This window comes from Mus caroli, unplaced genomic scaffold (genome assembly GCF_978045245.1).
Source record: "Mus caroli unplaced genomic scaffold, Mus_caroli_1 scaffold_10, whole genome shotgun sequence".
NCBI lineage: Eukaryota > Metazoa > Chordata > Mammalia > Rodentia > Muridae > Mus > Mus caroli.
In genome coordinates, this window is record NW_028227265.1 from 54,030,568 (window position 1) to 54,057,494 (window position 26,927).

Here is a 26,927-nt window from a genome sequence, read left to right on the forward strand (position 1 = left end):
AAGTTGCTTGGGTAGATGAATTCTATCTGCTACATTAGTTGAATTTTAGAATAAATGGCGAAATGGTACATTTAAACTAACTCATATGTATTATTTTGTAAAATGAAATGAACAATGTATGTTCACTTTATAGCTATCTTTTGTTTGAATAAAATGAACTATTTAGAAGTAGATTCAAGAAAAATAAATTCGTATGTAGAAGAAAAACAATATCCCTCAATATTTTGATGTTTGTGGCTGATGCCCCTATAAAAATGGATTAATAAAAAAATCCTAAGCTGGGTGCGGTGGCAGACACCTTTAATCCCAGCACTCGGGAGGCAGAGGCAGGCGGATTTCTGAGTTCGAGGCCAGCCTGATCTACAAAGTGAGTTCCAGGACAACCAGGGCTACACAGAGAAACCCTGTCTCGAAAACCAAAACAACAACAATAACAACAAAAATCCTGTTTATTTATCAAAGTTTTATATGACACAAACCTTAAGACCCTAATAAAACTCACTTTATATTTAGGCCTTATAATGGTTTATCTTGATTTTATGACTGAATCTAGTATTTATGTAGAGACATACCTCTCCAGGTATCTCTGAGAGTGTATCCAGACAAGTTTAACTGAGGAGAGAAGAATCATCCTAGATGTGGATGATGCGGTGGCACAGACCAGAGTCCCAGGCAGAGTAAGAATAAGGAAGACATCAGCTAAGCATCAGTCTTTGGAAACAATGTGTCCAGATGCCCCATACTCCTGCCATAGACTAAACCTATTTGCTCTCACAGCCCCACCTTCCACCACCAAGTCAGACTATATGCAAACTATGGGACACAGTTAGCCCTTCTTTTAATTGCCTCTAATAAAGTGTATTTTATCACAGCAATGGGAAATTTAATTAATGTTAGTCTGGTATATACATAGTAACACTGGTACAGGATTTTAAGTCTCCTACTACTTAAAAAATCATATTAACTATGGAAGAACTGTCTAATGATGATAAGTTAGGAGGGGTCCTGAGCAAAGTCTGATTCTTCACTTGGTTCCTGGTCTCCAAGAATTGGACAAGGCACCTGACAAGGGAGGGTCTCCAGAATAAAGGGGTGTAGATAATCTGAGGAATGGCCTGCCTCTGCTTTAATGGCTTTGAGAGAGAGAGAGAGAGAGAGAGAGAGAGAGAGAGAGAGAGAGAGAGAGAGAGAGAAATTGTAATTTCTATAACCTGTATTGGGGACCTTTCTTCCTCCCTGGCCCTCTCTTTAGCCAAAAATATGCAGCACTTGAAGGCATCATGTTTGGGGGTCATTGTGTTCTAAGTCTTATTTCAAAAGACTATCTGAGTGTTAGTAATATAACTATTTGCAGACAGAGAACAAATGCACAAGCTAGCACAAGTAAGAAAAGCATGGGGACTTGATTCTGAGGATGAAAAAATATAACACAGAACAGTGGCCCCTCAGTGACGTGTTTCTCTGAATTTCCAAGAACTTGAAAACTTTTGGCAGATACATCCAAGCTAATGGTGAATTTAAATGTTCAGAAAGAATGATGATTTCTGGTTCTATCTGCTTGTTAGCTTCACCCATGAGACCATTCCTTCCAGCCCCAGTAAAATGCCACAGTAGAAAGGGAAAGCGGAAAATTCTCAAGGTCACAGCAAATTAAATCCAATCATTCACCATCAGTTTGCAGAAGAGAATGCTTCCTTTAATTAGGAAAAATGAAACTAAATCAAGGAAAGACATTCATGTATATAATAATATCATCTCAATGCTCAATCTTAAAGATGATAAGGGTTTAACACCTCCGGAAGAAAGAAAGAAAGAGAGAGAGAGAGAGAGAGAGAGAGAGTTGTCTCTCTTTGTGTCTCTCTCTGTCTCTTTGTCTTTCTCTCTCTCCTCACATCTATCAAAATCTACTTGGAATCCACAACTCTAACACAACAGGAGAAGAAAACTCAAGTCTGGAAGAAGGTTTGAAACAAACCTCATGTTAGGGAAAAACCCCAATAAAGGCTGAATGTGACAGGTTTGTTAGCAATACATAATGAGGATTATAGGTCATCATGCCCCAAATAGGTAGTGATAATTAAGAAAGAAGTAAGATGAGGAAGATCTTACCACAGTCAAGCCTGAGTGTTGTAGGTGGACATCTGAAGATTATTGGGGACAGTGGAGAGCAAGACATTGGCAGCTAATCAAGCACAAAACTAGAAGTGAGTAAATGACACACTGAGAGAATAAGCAAAGCTGAAGAGAAAGCACATACTGGGCTGTAGTCACTGCCTTGGAATTGCGACCCTTCTCTCTGTGCAGGCTGATATCCATGGTAATGGGATTTCATCTGAACTGAAAATGCAGTTTGCAAAACTATTCACACACACTCACACACACACACACACACACACACACACACACTTCCTGATCTAATCAGAACAGTACCCCTAAGAGACATGGATGTGGATGCTGTCCCCATTTCACAGAGGAGAAAACATAGTACTGCATATCTCCAAGTGTAGACAACTGATAAGTCAACATGTAAAGCCAGATCCAAACTTGATACCTACCACACTGAGACACAAGGAAAAAGGCCAATGACTGCTGACTCAACAGTGTCTCCCAAGATGCTGACATACTGACTCTGTAAATGTTCCATTCTTTGTCACAAGAGATTGCTCAGCTGTGGTTATACTCAGAGGAGAGAGAAAGAGAGAGGAGAGAGAGAGAGAGAGAGAGAGAGAGAGAGAGAGAGAGAGAGAGAGAGAGAGAGAGAGAGAGACTACCCTGGATTGTGAGCACAGAAGAGGAACAGACTAGTGACAGAAGCCACGAGTAGTCAGGGACAGGGATTGGAGCAGGAATGTAGGGACCATCAGTAACCAGAAAAGGTGACAAAGTAGATTCAGCATTAGTCTCTAGAAGGAACCAGAACTACACATACGCTAAGTCCAGTGAAATTAATTTTATTTTTCTTGCCTCTAGGACTATATGCAGAAAATGGTTATGCGTATAATTGACATAGCAAGTCTGATACCATTGTCTGAGTTTAAACGATGGGTGGTGTATGATTTATAAATAGCTGATAGTTCCACAGGAAACGAATACAGTCTCATGTCTAAAATTTTAGGAAAGGAACTTAAATACAAAAAAAAAACTTTTAACTTTAAAGTTATTCTCTGATGTTATACATATGAGTGTTTTGCCTATGTACATTGCTACTCCCCATGTGTATACCTGGAGCCTTGGAACCTATATGATGAGATCAGATCCCCTAGGTCTGGAGTCATAGATGGTTGTGAGCAGCTGTGGGTGCTAGGAATTGACTCCAAGTTCTGTGGAAGAGCAACCAGTGCTTTTATTTGCTGAAGCATCTTCCAAGCCTCCTCCAAAAATATTCTAGTAGACCAGGGGTCAAATTTATTATTGTTATTATTATGATTATGATTTAAAACAAGAAAAAATAATACTAAAAACTAGTAAAAATTGCTAGAAAAATAAAATTACAAATGAGCACTTTTTATAAAACAAGAAATACAAAGGAAAAAAGTAAATGGAAGGCTTCAAATGTGGTTTGGAAGCAGTGGGAGTGTGTTTGACAGCACAGAATGCCAAATGAGAGGACTTGGCAAGCACTCTTGCAACGCAGATGATAAGCATCCAAAGAAGGAAAAGAGAGAGGAGATTAGAGAGTGGTGAGGACGAAAGTGAGTATCTTTGTAAGGAATTGCACACAGTTGCACACAGTACTTAAGATGAGATTAGAACAAGTACAAACGCAGGTAACAAATTGTGAAATAAGTGCCCGAACAGAAATGATCAGAATCTTCTAGCAAATATTTTTATTAAAGTTTATGTCATCACTAACTGAAATATGTTTGTTATATCCTACAAAAAAAGAAAAATAAGATTTTAATCTATAATAATAAAGAATATTTGTTACAGATTTGAAAAAGAAAAATATGTACAGAGGTGTGAAACTCAGATGTTTTCAAATCCATTCTGCAAATCTACAGAAGAAGCAATCAATAGTAGACCAACAACAGGATCTTCTAGATAAATAAAAGTTGCAAAACAGAATCTGTGTTAGTAAGTTTTCTTCAAGGTTTAAAGGCCAAAGGGGAAAATTCCCAAATTGACTGAGAAAAGCTTGCTTTTTATTTGAATACCCACACAATCCTCTGAAGACAAAGACATGAGTCAAATTTAAAATGGAAGAACCCTAATTCAGATGCAAGAGAAGCAGCCATTCTGCTGATAGTGAATCCAGATCTTAAGGACCATGTACTCCCATGGATTAGACATGCAGACTTAAGGGCTGGTCCTGTCTATGTCTGGGAAGTCACGTCATCTGTATACTAGATTTTCCCAGAAACCCTATCACTTGATTCTTAAACACCTTGAACTCAAAGCCACTATGAAACTCTCATGAGCTTTTGAGCAGATTCTTGGGCTATGTTTACCAGAAGCCCCAAATCCAGCGTTCATTAAGAGCCTACACACAGAATTCCAATAAACATGATTATCCAAGAACAATAAATGGCCATTTTCATTTTCATAGAACTTACAAATGACTTGTCTTCTTTGTAAGAACTCAAGCTGCAATACCTGAAGCATGCCATTCCCCTCCACAAAGCCTCTCTCTGTGCTATGGAACAACCGTTAAGGGTCCCCAAGAAGCCTAGAGGTTTATCAGGAAATAAAATATACCTTGAAAACCGTGGGCAAAAAATATATCCAAAGCTAATAGCAATAATTCCAGAGTATGAAATACCAGATAACTGCCAGTATTTATTTGAGGATGTGGCTGAGAGTATTCTGTATCAATTTTTTCTGCAATAAACCATACCTAATAGGAGGCTTAGAAACAAATTCAAAACACAGCCATATAATGTGAAGCAAAGTTAACTTAAAAATCAGACTCTGGAGAAAGCATGGAACTTGAGGAACATTCACTTCTCTAAAAACTAAATTTTGCTCTTTTTCTTAAAAAGATAGTTTATACTTGCAGAGCAGGAAATTCATTTTGTTGAAACTTCCTTTGTCAAATAAACATAAAAAATAAGCATTTTCTCTAAAAGTAGAGAAGGTGGAGGCTAGGACAAAATCACTCAAGACTCAAGAGTTATAGCCTGTTCCCAGAAAAGAACTCAGTGGAGGCAGCCTGCTGTCTGGGTAGCTTAGAGAATGCTTGGGCTTAGGACATGGGGACTCCTGATAGAAAGCCTCAGGGCCCAGGTCTCCCATAGACCTGAATTGCAGTCTGGAAACACCTCATTTGATTTCTCCAAATTCATTAGACATTGCTCTTTAGACCAACCTGGTCTGATCTTACTTCTTCTATTGAAGGTTTAGATTTTCAACTTTATATATACCGGATGTCAATAGGAATAGATTCTGAGTAAAGTAATTGCCAATAATCAAAGTCTTTTTAAAATGTTTGTAATGAAATGGCATTGCTGGATTGCTGTAATGAAGAGATACTCTAATGTGTTAGTTGTATTTGTATTGCTATGATAAAACCATACCCAAGGCAACTTACAGAAGAAAGGTTTTATTGGGGTGTGTGGTTGCAGCGGATTAGGTTATTGCATTGGCAGGGAATCACACAGCGGGAGGCAGGAACAGCTGAGAACTCACAAGCATAGTTCATAGAGAGTGTATTGGGAATTCCACATTGCTTTGGAAACTTCAGAATCCAATACATTTCCCCAGGGATATTCTTCTTCAGCAAGACCACACCTCCTTAAACAACTCAAGCAATGTCAACAAAGGGCGATCAAGTACTCATGCTCCTGGGTGTATGGAGGGCATTCATATTCAAACCTAGACACCTGAGATGCAGCTGAAGGTTAATGAAAGGAGCATTATTAGTAGTATGTTATTAGTATAGCACTATTGATGTTTACATTCTGTTGTTTTTTTAAGACAGGGTCCTAACACTGTATCCCAGGCTGGCCTCAAATTCACAGCAGTCATCTTGCTGCAGATTCCACTGTGCTTGGATTACTAAGGCTCACAAGCCAGAAGTTAATTGTCATAGGAAATATCACACAAGCAAGATTAGTTAAAAGAGCTAAGATGCAAACTCTATCATGATTAACATTTACAATCATTATTAAAGATTAAGTTAAGTCATTTCCTCCTGTCCTCTGTCTTCAGTGCTTTCATCAAATACAAATCATAGGTGAAACATAGATCCGAATTTCTACTTGCCATAAATGGTAGAGCAGTTCTGAAAGGATGACGCTAGCTCTACATGTCAACACTTCAGGACTTAACTATGGAACTCAGGTAGATGTGGATTCTGCTTCCATTATTAATGACTGAACATTGACTATGATATTAAAATATTTCATAGCTGTTCTGTCTTCTTCCTCCTATGCACCAGCAGATCCTTTTTTAAAATTCATTCTTCAGGGAAGCAGAATATGAATTCTTTTAGGAAAAAATTTTAAGAATCAAAGTTAAATTAAGTTTACTTCTCAAACTACCATACAAGTTTTACAAACCAGAGTTGTCCACATAAGAACATTTTCTCCAACTGCAATGCTCTACATGTCCTTTTCTGTACATTTCCCTTGCTAAGGGCTTTGTCAGTAACCTTCCCAAAGCACAGCCAAGGTTCAAGGTCCAACTGTAACACCATCTTTTCTTTCCACTCATAAAGCATATACAAATCCAAAGAAATGTGACTATGTGCTTACTTATAACCTGATTCCATTCTTAATTATTAAATACTAACTCTGAAAGATTTTTTTTAATATTAAGAAAAGTATATCTTATAGTAATTGGATTCATGATTCATTAACAGGAATGGTTATGGAGGCTGAGGACTGATAGTCTTTACCATCATTGGAACAAAAGACAAATTATTGGAATTGTTTTGCATGTCTAATAATTCAGCCGCATACTGTAAGTTTTTAATAAAGTTTGAGGCCCCTGGTCTATAAGTAGCAGAGAAAAGAATGAAAGGGGCTTGCTGACCCCACAAGCATTCTGCAGATTCAGTGAGAAGTCCTAGCTCAAAGGAATAAGGCAAAGAGTGAAACAGCAAGGCATTCAATGTCCTCTGCAAATACATATGATCACACAAGTATGCCTCTAAAACACACGCACACACACGCACACACACACACACATGCACAGGCACATATACATGCATGCAGGCACACATGTATGCACATGCACACACACTCACACAAGCTTGTATGCACTACATAAATGGTTGGGGAAATACTAAGTTGGGACAGTTGCTTTGGGAAAGTCCTGATTTCCTAAATAAATTATATCCGTGTTATAACCCAGAAATCTCACTTCCTGTTGTTCACCAGATAAAACAAAAATGTAAGACAAAATAATTTATAAAAAAGACAATCACAGCAAAGTTCCTCTAGAGCTGGAAGGCGGAGAGAGTGGGAAGGGGCAGAGGAGTTTTCTGAAGTGCAGAAATACCAAACCTTTCCATAGGTGACTTGAGATCTGGGCAACTGAGCACACACAGAAAAGTTAAGTGTTTTACAGATATTAGGATCTTCACAGAAGCACCACATGCTATTTATGTTATGCTGCCAAGTCGTCTGAGTCATGTCCTAAAAGGTTTAAAGCTTGTTAATCATAAGTACTCCTTTAGAATAAATAATTCACATAATAAATTAGAGCACTTAGAAATCTCAGCAGCCAAGTCAATTTTCTATGACTAAGCTCTTGGTTTGTTTTTCTTTCTTTATTTTTTCGCCCCCTGGCAAACATGCTAGATTTCAAAGTTGAATTTTAAATGTTGTGTTTCATTCACAATTGATAAATAACTTCATCTAGTTGTCAAGTTCATAATGAGAGATATTTGAAGGAGGGGTTTCCTAGCCTGTTTGATATTATAACATGGTTATCTTATTTTATTGGTTCCCAATCTTGCTTGTTTTGCTTGATACCAAGAAAATATGAAGGAAAACATACAGTAAAAGTTTTTAAACAGCCTTTCCATGCACCCTTCAGAAAACATGTCTTCTCATTCCCCTCGGTGCTCTAAAGTTAAACTCTTACAGGGATGAATTATGACTAAATGCACAAAATAAAGCAACTGTTATTTTATTTAACCACTTAGTGCTTTTCTCCACATCTATTTAATATTATTGGAAAAATAAATTTTAAAGTATCTCTGGGGTTACAATTACATAAAACCTTCATGTGCTTTTAACTATGTGTACCTCAGAAACACCAGCAATTGTCAAGAGTGTGAACACTAATTCTTAAGGGCATGCTCTCGAGTTGAGTCGTCAGAAAACTATCATTCAGATACCACTGGAGAATAATGATTCAGGGGTTCTTAAAGCCATGAAAAACAGGAAGTATTTTTAAGTCTATGTATTTTCCCTGTTTTGAAAACAGGAAATAAATTGTCTCGTGTTTTAAGCAACAATGAGAGCCTTTGTGTCAGCCACCTATACCTAAAAAGACCTCTTACCTAAAGATCCAGTAGCCAGACCTAAGCTGGACTCAGGTAGGTGATTTCCACCCTCCCTCCTCTCCACAGCCTCACACTCTGCAGGCTCCTCCCCAGCCCTGTAGCCAGCCACTCCTCCCTTTCTTCCTCCCTCATTGCTTATTTTATTCCCCTGCCAAAATTTTCCTGTGAAGGAATTTAAGGCCCAAACAAGAAAACCAGAAAAAGAACAGTTTAGCACACTGACATTCTTCTCAGTTCCAGGCTTGGGTTTTCTAGTCTAATTCAGATAAACTTGAGAAATTTTATTTGGCATACTTAGAATTTACAGTAGTAATGAATTATTAATCCTGATTTTTAAAACATATGCCAAAGAAACTACCTCGGATAAAAAAGAATTATAAATCACCTCTGGACACTTCCTCTAAAAAGAAATAGCAAATTAAGGAATAAGGCTTTGCTTGTTAATTTCTAAAACCAGGATCAGCTTTGCAACATGTACATTAACTAAACCAATTAATATTTTGTCTATGTGGTGATGAATTTAAGTCCTCTATGTACATTCAAGAATATATTCAAGTATCCCAGAAAGACAGCAGAGACACAGAAACTAGAAAGTGACCACACAGAGAGACCCATTTTATAGAGCTGATGGCACACATAATTAACATGATCTAATAAGTGGCACTGTGAAGAACGTCCAGGCCCCATTAGTCCTCCACGTCAGACTACCTTGGCTCCCTTCATTCTTTGAGCAAAAGAGTTGCAGTGTGTTTGCTAGCACGGACTCGGGACCTGATGCTTAGAGATTCATTCATGTATGAGAAATACTTTAAAGGAATACCACATAAGTTCCCAGGGGGCACCATACAAACTGATAGAAATGAGAAATGTAAAATTCCCACTGATGTGTAACTGAATAGTTACTGAAATAGTTGAATAGTTGCTGTAAATTAATCCTAATGTACTTAAAAGCAATAGGATATTTTTATATCTTGCAAAGCAGTCAGAAACAGCACAAGTATTTTTTTCCCCTTTAGCCAAAAAGGGTCGCTCTATAATGTCAACAGTTATTGCCCTCATCTATATAAACTACACACTCATCTCACAGGCTATGAAGGAAAATTTGACAGTCCTTCAAAGATCAACCATCCAAAGACCATAGGGATCTCGTTGGTTTAGAATACATTTGAAACACTAGAATACCGTTCCAGGATATTAAATTCAAAGAATGGCTGACTTTGGCTTTCCTGTGAGCTAGGACACAATAATAAATAATTCTCCTCAGATATTGCCGCAGACCCTCTGGGCCCCTTTGTCTATGTGGCAAGATATAAAGAAAGAGTCAAAAAATGTTTACTGGCCCATGATATTTGTATCACTGTTTGACATATGTACTAGACAGGAAATTTTTCATTGTTTTTTGTTGGGAGCTATTAAGACAACTCTTGATCTCTGAATTGGGCCTCTCCCCCCGAGAAGAAAAGGGGGTCAAAAGCGGGCCACCGACACACCGATTCCGAGAATGTTCCAGCCCTACCGATTCCAAGAATGTTCCAGCCCTAAGCCATCGCCGATGTCCTGACCACACCCTGATACCAACAAGTTCCTGCTTCCCCGTGTAGCTGCCAAAAGAAAGAATTCCTATTGCCCCCCTCCCATAAGTACTTCACCTTTTGCTTGTATTGCCCTACCCCTCCCACTGATAAAAATCTGTACTTCCCCTTTTGCTTGCGCATTTAAGCCTTGGGTCTTTCTCAAAATACGGGGCTTTGATACATTCCAGAACGGTTTCCGTGTCGTTATTCGTACAAGGCCCTCTTCTCTCTCTACCCCCCATTTGGTTCTTAGGAGGAGGTCCCCTCGTGACCCTCGAATAACTGGACCTGCTGGACGGGTCAAGTGGCGCCCGACGTGGAGCACGAGGTACGACCGCCCTTCGGACAACAGATTAAAGAGGTACCGCGCAGACAGTGAGACAGTGGGACAGTCCCCCGCCACTTCGCTCGAGTGTCGCGGACGGACGTCGGGAGGTAAGCCTAGGCATTCAGTTGTTGTCCCATCAACCATGGGGAATTTAGGTGAAGAGATAAAGGGTTCTCTTAAGGAGAGAGGGATAAGAGTTTAAAAAAAAGTATTTAATAAAATATTTTTGTTTTGTGGACGAGAGATGTCCATGGATGGTATTGAATGGTTCTTAAAATAAAGTAGGCAAAGATATTAATGCTTTGATAAAACAAGGAGAAGATGTCCCTGAGTCCTTTTTAGCAATTGGGGAATCATCAGAGATCTCCTTGAACAGGTAGAAGAGGGCGGAGAAGGTGCTCGCTTCCTAGCCCTTACTGAAGATTTTTTAGAAAACTCTTGATTGAAGCAAAACTAAGCCGCCCGTACACAGTATCTATATTAGAAGGTTTAGCAGGAGAAGGCTACTTGATACCCAATGAATAGAATAAAGTTGTTCAGTCTGTCCTCACTAGAGGCCAATATTTAACTTGAAAGTCAGAGTTTGTGAAAGACAGCCTCCTGGACTGCTGATAAAATCTGTAGTAAAGGCAATTTCGCTGCAGACAAGGGCCCCAAGAGTCCTATGCACAGTGCGTTGCCAGATTACAGGAAGCAGCTGAGAGAATTTTGGGACCTGAGGAAAGTGAGGGTCTGTTAGTCCGACAACTTGCTCTTGAAAATGCCAATTCGGCATGTAGGGCTGCCCTGAGAGGTAAAACCAAGAGTTTAGATATGAATGGTATGATCAAGCTTTGTAATGAGGTAGATGTGTTTTCTCAACAAGTTTCTAAGTCTATTAACCTGTCCATTGGGGCTGCTCTAACTCCAGCTCCAAGATTGGTGCCGAGCCCCATTGGCCCAAATTAGAAGTAGATATCTGTGTCCTCACATTGGGTGTAGATGCCGCCTGGGGCACACCTGATCATTATATGCCTCAATTAACAGCAGTTAACACAGGTGAATTTGGACCCCCTCCCCAAAAGACTTTTTTTACGTCATCTGCCGAGTGTCCAGACTTTTACAAGGCCTAACGGTGATTCCTACAGTGGTTGACACCGACTACCATGGAGAGATAAAAATCTTAGTCTCCACCATGCAGGGACCACTTACCCTTAGGGCTAGAGAGCACATAGCCCAAGCCCTACCATTCCCACTATTCGGCCATTTCTCTTATATGAAAGAAGAGCGAGGACCATCCTCCCCGAGATCCTCGGAAGTCTACTGGGCACAGAAAATAACTGATTCACGGCCCATGCTGACTTTGTTTCTAGAGGGCAAACAGTTTCAAGGGCTCCTGAATACCAGGGCAGATGCGACAGTAATTTCCTCAACACATTGACCTGCAGCCTGGCCCTTACAGCCCACTAAGGGATGGTGTAATCCACTGATCATAAAATTTTCTGAAAGGGAGGAACTTAGAGGCTTAGGAAAGTTCTCGCCCTCTCACCTGGGGCCTAAGATTGTATCAAGATAACTATGACAATGGCCTGACCTTTAAGGCTCAGCTTCTTAAAACCACCCCTAACAATCATAAAGCATCCATAGAACTTCCAGGTACCCGCCACCCTGTTCTTGCCCCAGGGCGTGCTATGACCCTGTTTTAGCCCACTCTCCCTGGGGGGAGGCCCCCCTCTTCCACTGATTTACTGTGGTCTATATTGAATGCTTCTGCTTTAGCCTAGTTGGATGAGATACAAAGAGATAATGCGTCAGAATTTGAAGATTGTTGGATGTGCTTTTCTGCTTCCCCACCCTTTTATGAGGGCATAGCCTTATTTAAAAAATTTTACCCCGCTTTCAGATACTAGGCAGCTTCCCTTTGAGTCAGTTCAGCTTACCTTGACAGAACTCTCTGGGGTAAAAAGTTGTGTATTGGGCCCAGACATGCTTCCACCAAGGCCCTTGCTAGAGATTTGCAATAACACGTTTAAGAGTAAATAAAAATGGGTTTTAAAGAGACTTCATAAAGGTCAAAATATAGCTCAGTTCTTACTGTTATCTTATTTACAACTCCCCAATCCTACATTGTCAAAAAATTCATAGAATAGGTTTTATTGGAAGTTAAAAAATCATTTCCTAAAACGTATATAATTCATTTTGTCAATGGTGTTTTTGTTGGTTGCAAAAACTAGAGAGCGTTCTTGCAGATGGCTATAAAATATTTGACTAAGTGTAGACTGATAATGGCTTCAAAAAAGATTTAGCATGGTAAACTTTTAGGCTATTTGAGACATTTAGTGTATAGAGATTGCGTGTTTTCTCAAAAATTTGCCCTCAGATTAAATAAATTAGAAGTTTTAAATGCTTGCCAGAAATTGTTAGAAAATTTTGGATTTTAATCTTGGTTTGACAAGCTGCCTCTTACAAGCAGGAGAAGAAAGGAAGGGATAGAAAAAAATAGATTTTAGAACTCTCCCAGGGACAGAGAGAAATCGGGGGACGCCCTGTTTTATTCTCTCTGGCCCCTACAGGAGAAATTCTCTACCCTCTTTCTATTGTCTATGGTTGGTGCACCAATCACGTGTCAATTCATGTATGTTTTCTGTTTCGTTGTCTGAATGATTGTTTCGTTGTCTGAATGACTGGCTGTTTTATGTTTCATGTTTAAAAAAAAAAAAGAAAGAAAGAAAAAAAAATGGTTAAAACTCTACCTGCTAAATCACTCTCAGTTTGCACAACCGAGGCTGAGAGGCCCCTCCCTTTAGCCAAAATCAAGCACAGCAAGAGAGGCCCTGCTGAAAAACTTAGAATCTGCAACCTCTTAGTTCTAAGGCAAATAAGCTAATAGTTGTTTTTTCCTAAAAAATTCTCTGCAATTTTGTGATTATTGTGTTTAGCAAATGACAAATTGCTTTTTTATCTTATAAGCATAGCTATAAAAAGTAAAATTCTTTGATCTAAATTTATAAGATTCGTGTAGCCACTCCATTTGGTTTTTGACTGGTCTTAAAGGTATAAATATGATCTACATATCTTGGTCATAGAGAATTGGCTTATAAGTTATTTGGGTATGATTAAAAAGATATAACACTGGTTACAAAGTTAGCTTAAGCAGTAACTCAGGGCTAGAGTCATTTTCAAACAAAAGCACCTGGCATAAACCAGCCCAGAAAGCTAGTCCCCTAAAGATACTCCTAAATTGAGATAAAATTTTATGTAATCCTTATCCTAGAAAGTAGACATAGAGATAAGATTTTAAAACAATGTCTCCTTAATAGAACATTAAAATTTACACTGTCATACATTCATGAATTGGCAGTCAAACTTTGTAACGTAATAGTGATGTTTCTAGTATTGATTTTAAGGAGAATAAATTGTTTAAAATTGGGTCTTACTTTCCAAAAGTTATAGATATATTCTACACTTGATCTTAGCCAAAAGGCCGAGAAGCGATATATAGATATATTCTAATATTGCAATGAAAACTTAAAAATTATGGTTAAAATTGCCAGTGTCCCATTGACTGCAGTTTGCAATTTGATCAAAAGCTTAAGATTTTTAACTTACTCATATATTGTTAATCAAGATTATTACAAGAGTAATCATCTTATGATTACATTAAAGCCACTCACTTTGGCCATTCAGCCATACAAAGCAAGGCAGAGTTAACTAGATATATTCATCTTTGTGCAGAAATTAGACCCTCACACAATCAGTTTGGCTATGGTTGCGGCTTTACAGGACCATAAAAGGTTATAAAAAAATGTTTAAGGTATAAGTCATCTAAGAAAGATTGTCCAAAATCAGAGGCATGGACAGACAGTTGAATTGTTCCTCTAGAATCTGTCCTCATTACAAGAGGGCCAAAATGCTCAGATTAAAAAATATTTTAATTTGAGTTAATGCAGGGCTCAAGGCAGCCCCAAAGAAGCTTGTAACCTTTTATCTTGCAAACAGTGCCTGAGAAAGTTTCCCCTGTGTTCAAAAGAATTTCTTTTTAGCTTTGTTACAGATCTATTCAAATGTTTAAAATAATGCTTAAATTTGAAGAGTTTTGCTTTTAATGAACTGGTGATCACTAGATAATTTTGCCTGTAGGTATGGCTAACATAGCTTTACAATATGTAAAATTTTTTATTGTCTGCTTCAATACAAAAAACAAAGTTTAAATCTTTCAGTATATATTGTTTCCTAAGTAAAAAGTATTCTATTAGCCAATGCCTCTAAAGGAAAGTTTAAAGTTCTGGGGAATAATTGTTGCTCCATAAGATTCAGAGACAATATTTTTAATATTTAGAGTTTTAGTTATACTGGAAAATTGTGGTACAAATTTGCTTCAAAATTTTTATTTTCAAAACCTCCAAGAAATGTTTTGTCAACAATTTAATGTTACACATGTTACTGAGATATATTTTATAATTCTCAAAGGCAAGATATTGTAAAACTTTAAAAACTATACCTTCTTTAAAAACAAAGAAGGGGGGAATTATATCCCCATGCACATTATTTGGATCACATTTTGTTTTTGGAAAAACTGGATATAATAGTGTCTAGGGCAGATAAAAAGGATCCACTTATTGGCACATGCCATGATCCTGTTCAGATACTTAATATGGGGGGAAGAGGGCATGTTTCTGTTTCTTCCACAGAATGCTACAAGAGCATGCTAGCTTCCAATGTGACAGGCTGACCTGTGACCTGTGAGTGCCCTGACAGTGGTGACCAGAAAGCTGTGTTGAGTACACAAAGGAGGAAAAATCGGAGAGCAGCCACTTACAGATAAAGAAACTTCCTATCTCCACCATGGGCTGCAGCAAGGAGTACCAACCTGGTGCCAACTTAAAAACAACTAAAAAAGCTGACTCGTGAGGCAAAAAGACTGGTACAGAAAATGTACAAGATGCTTTCGTCAGAGACACTGTTTTTTGCCATTCAGGCCAGCTCCTTATAAGCTATGAAAGTTTGTCTATCTTACCTATATGCTTATTGTTAGATAATTTTAAGAGTTAAGATCGCCAATCTTGGCAAGTCTTTTTATATTCATTGTAATTCTTGTCAATTAACTAATTGTGTAGATCCTAATTTAGATAAGGAATCTACTGTTATGTTTTTGTAAGAGACCTGCTTATGTTTTGTTGCCTGTATAGTTAGGAAATGTGCCTTGGTTCGAGAATTCGAGATTGCAAACTTTAAAATAATGGCCTAGGGGGAAGACAGACTACCAAAACTGTTTTTTCAACCTCCCCCTGGCTTTCGACCTTGTTGTCCTCCCTTTTGGGGCCCCTATTGAGACTCCTAATATTGATTTCCTTCAGTCCTTGGGCATTTCAGAAATTGACCCGATTTGTTAAATCTCAAATTGATTCATCTCTTTAAAGCGCATTTGTTTCAGTTCATTACCATCAGCTGGACGTTGGTGATAACAAGCAGGTTACTGGAGAAGAGGCAGACATGGATACCGCTTCATCACCCTCTTCTCGGGGAGAGAGACTCAATTTCCATAAAATGCTTAAGTAAGATCATTCCCCTCCCCCAAATTCGGCCATCAGTCTCATGCCACGAATCATTTATAGATTGCCTTAGTCTGTGCTTCCGACATGGTAATATATGTTCTCGCCACATTGGAAACTAAACAGTCATCCCAGGCTAGACACATCGAAAAATTGGAACTTGAAGCCATCGCCCGTGAGAGTTGTAAGACTAAGTACTGCACAGAGATTAGTCTGGAAGCTGTTAGACAGTCTCTGAGAGGCATGTCTGATTGCATGAAGGTTGAGTGCCCTAGGATCCTTCCCCCAGAAAAAACGGCACGGGAGCAGGTCAGGGTTACTCTGGGTAGAAGTCTGTGGGCCTAAGAGTCAATCCTGTACATAGCCCCTAACATTGTACACTGGGGATCAGACCTCTACCTCTACCCACGGAGCTTGCTTCGTTCCTAAATCCCTTGGCTGGCCCAGGTTATATCCAACAGACTGGGACCATTAATTCAAGCCTCATAGATGACTTGTCCTTGTGTCCTTCGTGGTTTTAAGAGAATCACCCGGTGAGCAAACAGACATTTAAGCGATCGATAAAACGTGGCTACAAATTTATTATACAATATGCCTTTATAAAAATATTAAAACGGGGGAGATGTTGGGAGCTATTAAGACAACTCTTGATCTCTGAATTGGGCCTCTCCCCCCGAGAAGAAAAGGGGGTCAAAAGCGGGCCACCGACACACCGATTCCGAGAATGTTCCAGCCCTACCGATTCCAAGAATGTTCCAGCCCTAAGCCATCGCCGATGTCCTGACCACACCCTGATACCAACAAGTTCCTGCTTCCCCGTGTAGCTGCCAAAAGAAAGAATTCCTATTGCCCCCCTCCCATAAGTACTTCACCTTTTGCTTGTATTGCCCTACCCCTCCCACTGATAAAAATCTGTACTTCCCCTTTTGCTTGCGCATTTAAGCCTTGGGTCTTTCTCAAAATACGGGGCTTTGATACATTCCAGAACGGTTTCCGTGTCGTTATTCGTACAAGGCCCTCTTCTCTCTCTACCCCCCATTTGGTTCTTAGGAGGAGGTCCCCTCGTGACCCTCGAATAACTGGACCTGCTGGACGGGTCAGTTTTTATTAGAAATATTAACCATAGTTATTAGTCAGCAGAATTCACATAAAACAGAGTTTTTGTATATTCTAAGGCAATAGTATCATTTATCTCCAGACCAATGCTGAGCATCTTCATGATGTTTTTGTTCCAAATATTTTAAATCAAAACATCATTTACTGAAGCTACATTCAGTAATTGTACTGGCTAGTTTTGTGTCAATTTGACACAGCTGGAGTTATCACAGAGAAAGGAGCTTCAGTTGAGGAAATGCCTCCATGAGATTCAACTGTAAGGCATTTTCTCAATTAGTGATCAAGGGGGGAGGCCCCTTGTGGGTGCCATCTCTGTGCTAGTCTGGGTTCTATAAGAGAGCAGGCTGAGCAAGCCAGAGGAGGGAAAGCCAGTTAAGAACATCCCTTCGTGGCCTCTGCTCAGCTCCTGCTTCCTGACCTGCTTGAGTTCCAGTCCTGACTTCCTTTGGTGAACAGCAATGTGGAAGAGTAAGCTGAATAAACTCTTTCCTCCCCAACTTGCTTCTTGGTCATCATGTTTGTGCAGGAATAGAAACCCTGACTAAGACAAATTGGTACCAGCAGAGTGGGGTATTCCTGTGACAACCTGACCATGTTTTGGGGAGTACTGTGGAAGGACTTTGGAACTTTGGGCTTGAAGATCCATTCGTTGTTAAGAGCTCTGTCAGATGTTGTGTAAGAGCTTGGAAGATAATGTTGAGAACAGTGCAGAAGATGGAGGTCTGGTTTGTGAAATTTCAGAGGGAAAATTAAAGACTCTTTTCAGGGCCATTGCTGTTTTGATTGTGAAGATTCTGTGGTTCTGGTTAGCTGGGGCTGAAGAATCAGCTGTGATTAACAAGATACCAGAACTACTAAAGCAAAAACTTGGCATTACTGGGACTATTGATGCTGGTTAGCTGGAGCTAAGAAATTAGCGGTGATTAAGAAGAGACCAGCATCATTGAGGTGACATCTTCTGGGAGTGTTTTCTGAAAGCACAAAGAGGCTGTGTTCCAGAGATAGCCAAGGTTGTACTCCTGCTACAGCGGGACTTGGTAATATGTAAGGGTCACCCAGGTGGTACTGGTTTTGAAGGCATGAAGTGGTCACGCAGAGCAGCTGAGGCTTGGCACTGTGAGAGGCCATGGAAGGCCATTGGTGAAGGTGCAGCCTCAGTTGCAATTGAAGTCCCAGGACTGAAGGGGTTATACAGTGTTTTAGAGATGCCATTACCATGAGATGACCACCAAGAGCAGGAGCAGCAGTGGAGTACAGGCATCTGGAGCCCAGAGGATGACGAGTGTGCTACAAAGGGCATGGCTGGAGAAGTGACCCAAGCCCTTGGAGGAGCCCAGAAGATCGTGAGTTGGATCCCAGACATTGGATGGTTGGAGATTGATTTTTGCTTTTGATTGTGACTGTGCCCTGATATTTTCCCTCTTGAAGGAAGAAACTGTTTTAGTGGAGCCCACAGTTAAGAGACTTTTAATTTTAAAAAGACTTTGGATTTTAAAAGAGATGGATATTTTAAAGAGATTGAAATTTTAAGAATATGTAAAGACTGTGGGACTTTGAAAGTTATTTAGATCTTGGGGATGCATAAGAATTTAAGGGTTGAGGCTTACTAGTGATGTGTTGGTGTGTCAAGTTGACAAGGGGTCATTTGTACTGGCTAGTTTTGTGTCAACTTGACACAGCTGGAGTTATCACAGAGAAAGGAGCTTCAGTTGAGGAAATGCCTCCATGAGATACAACTGTAAGGCATTTTCTCAATTAGTGATCAAGGCGGGAGACCCCTTGTGGATGGTGCCATCTCTGGGTTGGTAGTCTTGGGTTCTATAAGAGAACAGGCTGAGCAAGCCAGAGGAGGCAAGCCAGTAAAGAACATCCCTCCGTGGCCTCTGCTCAGCTCCTACTTCCTGACTTGAGTTCCAGTCCTGACTTCCTTTGGTGTTCCAGTCCTGACTTCCTTTGGTGATGAACAGCAATGTGGAAGAGTAAGCTGAATAAACCCTTTCCTCCCCAACTTGCTTCTTGGTCATCATGTTTGTGCAGGAATAGAAACCCTGACTAAGATAGTAATATACTTAATATTTTTCAAACATAAAAATAAAATCAAGGTGTGATTTTCTTCAAGGCAAACTATTGTAACCTGTACCCAAGACATGGATTTACTGTATACAACTACTGCATATATTTCATATTTGTGAAATGTAGTTGAATACTGAATGTTTATTAGGTTCCAGCCATGACCCAATTTTTTTATTCTATTGGTTATTTTATTTATTTACATTTCAAATGCTATCTTCCCCTTCCCAGTTAAACCTCCTATCCCCTCCCCTGCCCCCCTGCTTCTACGAGGGTGGTCCCCCACCTACCCAACTCCTTTTGGGTATTCTGAGCTTTTTTTTTTTTTTTTTTTTTTTTTTTTGGCTAATATCCACTTATCAGTGAATACATAGACCATGTATGTTCTTTTGTGACTGGGTTAACTCACTAAGGATGTTATTTTCTAGTTCCATCCATTTGCCTGCAAATTTCATGAAGTCACTGTTTTTAATAGCTGAGTAGAACTGGGGGTAGCCACCAGAAAGTCCCAGATGCCAGGAAATCAAGAGGATCCCAGGACCCACCAAGGATGACATTAGCTGAAATACCCAACAAAGGGGAGAAAGAACCTATAGCAACCATATCCAATGGATGAGTACAGGCCCTGGTTGAGGGATGGGGACACACACCCACCTCAAAAATATTAATCCAGAATTACTCCTGTAAAAAAGTAGATGCAGGGACAAAGAGTTGAACAGAGACTGAAGGAAAGGCTACCCAGAGACTGCCCCACCTAGGGATCTATCCCATTTGCAGACACCAAACCTAGACCCTTTTAATGATGCGAAGAAGTACTTGCTGACAGGAGCTTGGTATAGCTGTCCACTGAGAGGCTATGCCAGAGCCTGACCAATACAGATGCAGATGCATACAGCCAGCTATCAGACTAAGCGTGAGGACCCCAAGGGAGGAATTAGAGCCAAGTAGCCCAGGCTTTGAAAAGTACGTAGTCCAATAGAGAAAAAAAAAAAAAACAAAAAAAAAAAAACAAAAAGGAAGATGCTCACAACCATTCTTGGTGCCATACAGGACGTGGGAGGTTCACTGGGAAGCAGCAGCTCCTTGTTCTGATTTCAGGACAGCATGATAGATGAGGAGGAACATCAGAGCACAGTGAACTGCATTATGAGAGCATTTGGGAAAGGTCTAGCCCTAACAGTGAATGTGAAGAGCTAGGGCACTGAGTCCCATATTCTCAGGACATCTGTATCCTCTTTTAGGATCTCTATGATAGAAGCAGAGTGTGTGGTCTAGCCGATGAGGTAGAAGAGAATCTAGTTTCTATAATTTGGCCAAGTAAAGGCCTATGTTTTAGTCTTGGTTCTTAGGGAGCTCTTGCTAGCCCTCTGGGAGGTGGTGAAACCTTTTAAGGACAAGGTTTCCCTGTCAATCACATTCCTATGCTGATGTGCCTCCTTTTCTACTTGCAAGCCTACAGTAATGGGTATATCCAACCAGTCACAAACTGAAATCTCCAAAATTCTGTGCCAAAAAATCTTTTTCTCCTAACCACTGTGTCAGGAATTCCATTAGAGTATTGGAGAGCTCCCTGGCATGCAATTGAGGATCCAGAAGTTCTTCATGCCATCCAGATGGCTAGCCAGGCAAGAAATGATGGGGAGTTAAGGGGTTCCTCAAGAAACCTGAAGGTTTATATAATGCTGTGTTGTTTTCCTAAAGGCCATAAGTGTGAACTCTGAATAAATTTCTCTGGTGAACTGTGTTGGTTCTTTAAATCCTGCTTTTAAGATACAGAGTTTTCCCTGTTAATATATGTCCTGTCGTAACTATGCAGCTAGGATCGAAGCTGCTCCATCTCCTTTGCAGTAGCCTCTCCATTCGTGAGCACTTTAGATGATGTGTAATGACCATTCATTCTGGTTTGTCAAAAACAGCTCCATGTGGATACTGAATGCTGTTTCTGAAGAAACTTCTAAGTCCATGGCCAGCTGGACCAGTGGGTTACCCTACAACTCCCTGCTCCCAAAGCCTCAATAGGAATAGGTGTCAGGGTTGCTTCATTACTGAAATGTGTCATTTTTAAAACCTATTATAAGGTGCCCAAAAAAGTATATGAAACTATATGCATAGCTGAGTACTCAAAAACGTAGGCCACTGAGTAGTGAAGACAAGCACCCCAAAATTCCCATTTTCCCTAGAACTTTCCTTCCTGCCAAACTAGCCATTTTTCTAAGTCATAAATATTTCTCTTTTTATAAGTTTTCAAATGGCACTAAAGAAGAAAACTTTAGTTTTACATGTTTATTTGAGCCTGATCTACTAAAATAGCTTTGTTTTTGGCCTGTATTTGGGTAATATTATATTACCCAAACTGATCTATTATAGGCTATGTGCTTTTTGCTGTGGGCTTTCCACTTAGATGAATGTTTTTAGGTTATTATAAACTGTACCACTGTGAGCATTCTTATTTATCCATCTGCATGTGTGCAATAAGTTCTTGGGGCTCTGCTACAGTAAATATGGTCCATGGAGCAGTAGGAGCCTTGGCACTGGAATGCTAGATAGACCCTAACAAGACCTGAAGAGCCAGAAACATCCATCAAAAGAGGATTCATTTCTATACCAATTAAGACATCCTCAGTCTAAACAATGAGGTCTTTTATTGGCTCTAAAATATTCTCAGCACCATCTCTTTAGATATGACTTGATCATATCAGTGGAGGGCTGTTTTCTGCCTTCTGGACTCTGTTCTCAGGCATGTTGGATCTTGTCATAGTTCTGGCTCTACAGTCTTACTCCTACTTCTACACCTTCCTATTCAATATTAAGGGCTGCATCTGAATCATTTTCCTAATCCTTATATTACTTTTCTCTCCTGACATGCTCCCAAATATGTCTTCTGACAATATAATCATTAGTTTCAAAGAAACCTGAGACAAATGGCTGAAATGCTTATTTAACATGACAAAGCAGACAGTGGCCACCAGGTTCTCTCAGAATCTTTCAGCATCTTTTGCAAGTACCTACTACAAGGTCCTGGCACTTCTTACCTCACCCCTTACCCTACTCTCCAACCCTGAGTTTCCCTTCCCTTCCTCCAACTTTTCCTATAAGACCTAGCCATCTTGACTATGTGCTTTCTAAGTTGAAGCTTGGTTTCTTTGTTCCTTTTGGTTCTTGGTCCACTGGCATATTTTTTGGCTGTTTCTTGCAACATTTGCATTGTTTCCTTATATGCTTAGTTTTTATCTACTCAATTGCCACCACTCTTTAAACATACTTTACATATCCCCTGTGGTTAAATAGAGTTTGCATTTCTGTTTTGACAGCAGCCTGAGGGCACTAACACTTAGAAAACACTTAAACTATGTTAAAATTTGAAGTTTCCTGACCAACGTAAGGTGGTTATAAGAGTCCATGAAAGACATCTCATGTGACCACAACTCCTTTCCTGTTCCTGTCGTCATTGATCTGTTCAAACAAACAGCAAGCCATTCTTCAAAAATAAATTTAAGTATTAAATATTATCAACCTTACCAGGCCCTACCACTCAAGTGCATTTTTAGGGGTGTTCTTCTCACTCACTCTTTTCTGGTGGTGCCAATGTGTTCCATCCCCTTGTTGGGAAGAGATCTTCTAGCTCAAGTGGGAGCCTCTATTTCTTTTGCTTCTTCATTTGCCTGACCTCAAGCTCACCAGCAGCCCCTCCCCAGCTTCTTCTAGCTACCCAGCCTACTGGTTCCAACATGTCATCTCCTTTACCAGCCTCCCAGGTGGAACCCCAAGCCTGGGACATCGAGAACCCCTCGGATGCTAAACACCACTCCCTCCTCCCCACCCCCCACATACCCCTGCTGTTGTCATCCAATTACATTGGATGGCACATTACCTAAACTTAGTTCACTCTTTCTCTCCAGAGCTTCAGAGGACATCAGAAGCAACCACATTGTCCCCAATTCCAGAAGAATGGGGCTGCACTCTGGCAGCTGTACTCTACCCTACTAGATTGGACATGGATTTTTTCCTCCTCCACTTCCTGTTTGTTTCTATCCAAGGCAACTCTTACATATGGAGATTCAATGTTTGAGAAATCTTCGCTTATGATAGTCTCTCCAAAATAGGGTCAGAGAATTACTGTATAGCCAGATTCCAGAAGCCAATCAGAATTCCCATCAACCCTATAGCTACCATTATTTCTAAATATTATGACCTTTTTTTTCTGCTTCCTTTTTGACCAAAGGATTATTGTAAGGAATAGCCAGGCATATATAGAGGCTGCCCATATTAGTCTTGCCAAATATATTTGTTGACAGCATAGACCAATCACCTCTTCAATCTACAACACAAGACCTTCTTCTTCTATATTCAGGACCCATGAAATCCCAGGTGAAATATGAACATGTTGGTAAACTCTACCATACCAACAAATCTAGGCTCCCAGTAATCACAGTTCATTTCTAGAGAAAATATGTCTGATGGTAAAAATAAGAAAAGTAACCAAACACTCCTCCAAGGTCATCACTTCTTTGACATCCCTTCTCCTAAAGAACATTAACTTGTCATTTCATTTTTTGCTCTAGACACTGAAATTGGCCTATCAGCTCATTAATGTCACCAAACCTGGTTGTTTTGAAGATTTCTGGCTGTGTGTGCCCTAGGGATCCAGGTTTCAAATGCCACTTAGACCTTCTCCAATGAACATGACAAATAGCCTTGCTTCACCTTTTACCAACTGCCCTGACACTAGTATTGCCATGAACCCCCTACCTTTTCGATATAACCATTTTTGGCATGGCAGACTGTTTTAAGGCATCAAGGACATGTTCTGTAAGAACTATTAAGTTCCCTACACTGCAACAAAATCATAACTCTTGATACTCTTGATATTTGGAGAGCTCATGCCAGGGGAAGACCCAATATAGGTCTGCCAATATAGGTCCCCATATCCATAAACTGTTGGCCTTGGGGGAGCCCTTAGGCCATGCAAGTTAGCCTGGAACACACCATTATTGCCTGTGAAGAAGCCAAAGTCCAATGACTACCACCCCATCCAGGATCTACAGGAAGTTAACCTCAGTGTAATGGACATACACCCAACAGTACCTAACCCTTATACCCTATTGAGCTCTCTAACTCCAGATTGGAAATGATATTCTGTTCTGGACCTAAAGGATGCTTTCTTCAGCTTACCCTTGGCTCCCAAAAGCCAGAAATACTTTGCCTTTGAGTAGCATGATCCTGAAAGAGGCATTAATGGACAACTCACCTGGACACGCCTGCCTCAAGGCTACAAGAATTCACCCATTATTTTTGATGAAGTTTTACATGAGGACCTTGATGAGTACAGAGTCAATAACCCAGATATAACCCTTGTTCAGTACATAGATGACCTTTTAATTGTGGCAGAAACCAAAGAAGGATGCAATAAGGAGGCCCAGAATCTCCTACAGGCTCTGGGAGACATGGGATAGTGGGTGTCAGCCAAGAAGGCACAGCTCTGTAAGACTGAGGTCACCTATCTCGGCTACATTCTAAAGGAGGGCTAGTGGTGGCTTTCCACAGCAAGAAAAGAGACTGTTCTCAGCATATCCACCACCACCACCACCACCACCACCACCACCACCACCACCACCACCACCCCAGAGCCCAAGACAGATAAGAGAGTTCTTGGAATCCTCAGGCTTTTGCAGCTATGGATTCCAGGTTTCACTGAAATAGCCAAATCTTTATATGAGGCCACTAGAGAGACCAAAGACTTTGGACTCCAGATCATCAAAGGGCTTTTGAGAAAATAAATCAGGCCCTACTGTAAGCTCAAGCTTTGGAGCTAACAGTCATTGCTAAACCATTTCACTTATATATTGACAAACAGACATGAATAGCTAAAGGGGTCCTGAGTCAAACTTTAGGGTCATGGAAGTTTCTTATCTGTCAAAGAAATTAGACCCAGTGGCAGCAGGTGGCCACCTTGCCTGGGTATCATTGTGGCTATGGTTTTGCTGGTTAAGGATGCAGATAAATTGACTTTGAGACAAATTTTAGCCATGCCTACCCCCCATGCAATCCAAGGGGTACTCAAACAGCCACCTGACAGGTGGCTCAGTAATGCCCGCATGACTCATTATCAGACCTTACTAATCAACCCTGGCTGAGTTACTTTCCAGCCACGTGCTCCTTAAATCCTGCAACCCTTCTTCCTGACCTTGATCTGAACTGCCAACTCCACCAATGCAGTGAAATTCCAGCCCAAGTACACAATATTCAACCTAACCTGAAGAATTCCCTCTTCGAGGAGCAGAGGAGATTTGGTTCACAGACAGAAGCAGTTTCATTCAAGAGGGGCAGAAGAAAGCAGGAGCAGCAGTAATCACAGAAACAGAGGTAAATTGGGCCCAGTTTCTCCCCAGGCACCTCGGCTCAAAGAGCTGAGCTGATAGCACTATCCCAGGACCTTATCATGGGGAAAGGGCTGGCCATCAACATCTGTACAGACAGCAGGTATGCATTTGAAACTGCTCATATACATGGAGCCATATATCAAGAAAGAAGATTCCTAACTGCAGAAGGAAAAACTATCAAAAACAAGGATGAAGCCCTATAATTATGTAAAGCCCTCTGGCTGCCAAAGAGAGAGGTGATCATACACTGTCCAGGCCATCAGAAAGGAATAATGGTAGTGGCTAGAGATAACAACTTGGCTGCCAAAGCTGCCAGAAGTGGCCCTGGAAGAAACAACTGCCTCCAGATTAGCTGCGACTCTACCAGATACACCGAACCCCAACCTGCCAGAATGCCCAGTCTATATGGAAGAAGAAATCAAATGGGCCAAGATTCAGTCCATGAGCTGGTGTTCAGAGGGCTGGTGGCAGATGGTTGAAGGCACCTCCCTGGCAAGATCTATCCTCAGGAAAATTCATAGAGTCACCCACATGGGAGTGAGATAGATAGCTGATGCAGTGAGACAATCTAAAGTAACTTTCAGAGACATGCAACATACTATCAAAAACATAGTGTCAAGCTGCAAAGCTCGCCAATTAATCAACACAACATTGCCAAACATCCAGGCTCTTGTCTGTGAGGTAAGAAACCGAGGGACTACTGGGAAGTTGATTTTACAGAAATCAAACCAGAAAAGTACAGCTACAAGTATTTATTGGTGTTCGTGGATACCTTCTCTGATGGACAGAAGCTTTTCCAACAAAGACTGAAACTGCTACGAAGTTGCTGGAAGATATCCTACCCAGGTATGGATTCCCTCACATGTTAGGGGGTTAGACAGTGGGCCAGCATCTGTGTCCAAGGTAAACCAGGGTGTAACAAGCTTTATTGGGGCAGATTAGAAATTACATTGTGCATACTGACCCCAAAGTTCAGGTCAGGTAGAAACAATGATGAATCAGACATTAAAAGAGACTTTGACCAAATTAGCAATGGAAACTGGTGGGGACTGGGTAACACTCCTTTCCTTTGCCCTGTATTGTGTGAGGGACTCACCTTATCGGTTGGGACTAACCCCCTTTGAAATCATGTATGGTATCCCCACTCCTATCACGCCTAACCTTCAGTCAGAAGCCATTGCAGAATTAGAAGATAATGAATTAATAACTAAGGTCAGAGCAACTCAATGGGCTCATGAGCAGGTTTGGCCTAAACTGCGTGCCCTCTATGAAGCAGGCTCAGTTCTGAAACCACACAAGTTTCGACCTGGAGATTGGTTCTATGTGAGGAGATTTCTCCAAAGTGTTGGAGCCCCAGTGGAAAGGACCCTATGTCGTTTAGCCGACCACACCAACAACTGTTAAAGTGGATGGAATCGCTGCCTGAGTACTCTGCACTCACGTGAGACCAGGTAACCTCCTCTCTCCAGAAGATCA

The 26,927-nt window shown here is 40.5% G+C and overlaps 1 protein-coding gene and 1 pseudogene across 1 annotated transcript in view; both read right to left on the reverse strand.

Moving 5' to 3' along the window:
- Iqcm (IQ motif containing M) overlaps nucleotides 1-26,927 on the reverse strand; it is a 513,003-nt gene that overhangs the window by 277,373 nt on the left and 208,703 nt on the right. The window lies entirely within an intron of this gene.
- Nucleotides 13,729-13,829, reverse strand: LOC147002380 (U2 spliceosomal RNA; annotated as a pseudogene).